Below are 2,500 nucleotides of genomic sequence, written 5' to 3' on the forward strand. Positions count from 1 at the left end.
AGTCCAATTGTCTTTCAAATCTACGGTAGAACTCGTTCAGGTCGTTGGCTAGGCGGGAGTCGTTAGTGGTGTGGGGCGCTCTGGGTTTGTAGTTGGTGATGTGCCTGAGCCCTTTGGCAGACAGAAGCAGCGTCGTTAGTAGAGAACTGGTGTTTTAGTGTCTCTGAGTACAGTCGTTTAGCCTCTCTCACCGCTTTGCTAAACCTGTTCTTCGACTCCTTGAATCTGTCTCTATCCCCACTCCTAAACGCTTCCTCCTTCTCCAACCTCAACCTTTTGAGCTTTGCTGAGAACCAGGGCTTGTTGTTGTTAAAGTTCACCCTGGTACGTGTTGGGATACAGCAGTCCTCACAGAAGCTGATGTACACAGCCTCTGTGAGTTCATCCAGACTATTGGTAGCAGTCGTGAACATATCCCAGTCAGTACAGTCTAAGCACGCCCGCAAATCTTCCACAGCCTCACTGGTCCACTGTTTAGATGTCCTCACAGCAGGTTTACAGAGTTTTAGTTGCTGCCTGTATGCACGAATCAGGTGGACCAAGGGAGTTCTGTGCGAGCCGAACAGCCCCGTGACCCACAAGAGAAACATCCCCGCCAAATTCGAGCGTTTGACGGGGTCTATCCGTGAAAAAATATTCACGTTTTTGAGTGCACATGCATTTCTGCTGCAAATGCCTCTGGAAGTTTCATGCCGTTCGTATGCCAATTGTGGCAACACGAAAATGACCCGTTTTCCCATTCCGAGGGATTTCTGTGCGACCCTAACAGCCCCGTGAGCCACAAGAGACACATCCCCGCCAATTTCTAGCGTTTCACGGGGTCTATCCGTGAAAAATATAGACGTTTTTGAGTGCACATGCATTTCTGCTGCAGATGCCTCTGGAAGTTTCATGCCGTTCGTACGCAATGTGGCAACACGAAAATGACCCCTTTTCCCATTCCGAGGGATTTCTGTGCGACCCTAACTAACAGCGCCCGTGAGCCACAAGAGAGACATCCCCGCCAATTTATAGCGTTTCACGGGGTCTATCCGTGAAAAATATAGACGTTTTTGAGTGCACATGCATTCCTGCTGCAAATGCCTCTGGAAGTTTCATGCCGTTCCTATGCAATGTGGCCACACAAAAATGACCCGTTTTCCCATTCCGAGGCATTTCTGTGCGACCCTAACAGCCCCGTGAGCCACAAGAGAGACATCCCCGCCAACTTCTAGCGTTTGACGGGGTCTATGCGTGAAAAATATTAAAATTTTTGAGTGCACGTGCCTTTCTGCTGCAAATGCCTCTGGAAGTTTCATGGCGTTCCTATGCAATGTGGCAACACGAAAATGACCCCTTTTCCCATTCCGAGGGAGTTCTGTGCCACCCTAACAGCCCCGTGAGCCACAAGAGACACATCCCCGCCAATTTCTAGCGTTTCACGGGGTCTATCCGTGAAACATATAGAAGTTTTTGAGTGCACATGCATTCCTGCTGCAAATGCCTCTGGAAGTTTCATGCGGTTCGTACGCAATGTGGCAACACGAAAATGACCCGTTTTCCCATTCCCAGGGATTTCTGTGCGACCCGAACAGCCCCGTGAGCCACAAGAGACACATCCCCGCCAATTTCTAGCGTTTCACGGGGTCTATCCGTGAAAAATATCAATTTTTTTTTGACTGCACATGCATTTCTGCTGCAAATGCCTCTGGAAGTTGCATGCGGTTCGCATGCAATGTGGCGACACGAAAATGACCCGTTTTCCCATTCCGAGGGATTTCTGTGCCACCCTAACAGCCCCGTGAGCCACAAGAGAGACATCCCCGCCAATTTCTAGCGTATCACGGGGTCTATCCGTGAGAAATATTCACTTTTTTGAGTGCACATGCATTCCTGCTGCAAATGCCTCTGGAAGTTTCATGCGGTTCGTATGCAATGTGGCGACACGAAAATGACCCGTTTTCCCATTCCGAGGGATTTCTGTGCCACCCTAACAGCCCCGTGAGCCACAAGAGAGACATCCCCGCCCACTTCTAGCGTTTCACGGGGTCTCTCCGTGAAAAATATCACATTTTTTGAGTGCACATGCATTCCTGCTGCAAATGCCTCTGGAAGTTTCATGCGGTTCGCATGCAATGTGGCGACACGAAAATGACCCGTTTTTTCCCATTCCGAGGGATTTCTGTGCCACCCTAACAGCCCCGTGAGCCACAAGAGACACATCCCCGCCAATTTCTAGCGTTTCACGGGGTCTATCCGTGAAAAATATTCAATTTTTTGACTGCACATGCATTTCTGCTGCAAATGCCTCTGGAAGTTTCATGCGGTTCGCATGCAATGTGGCGACACGAAAATGACCCGTTTTCCCATTCCGAGGGATTTCTGTGCCACCCTAACAGCCCCGTGAGCCACAAGAGAGACATCGCCGCCAATTTCTAGCGTTTCACGGGGTCTATCCGTGAAAAATATTCACTTTTTTGACTGCACATGCATTCCTGCTGCAAATGCCTCTGGAAGTTTC

The sequence above is a fragment of the Petromyzon marinus genome, unplaced genomic scaffold (assembly GCF_048934315.1).
Source record: "Petromyzon marinus isolate PM22_M1 ecotype Great Lakes invasive population unplaced genomic scaffold, UKy_Petmar_22M1.pri1.0 PM_G_Scaffold_111, whole genome shotgun sequence".
NCBI classification, from domain to species: Eukaryota; Metazoa; Chordata; class Hyperoartia; order Petromyzontiformes; family Petromyzontidae; genus Petromyzon; species Petromyzon marinus.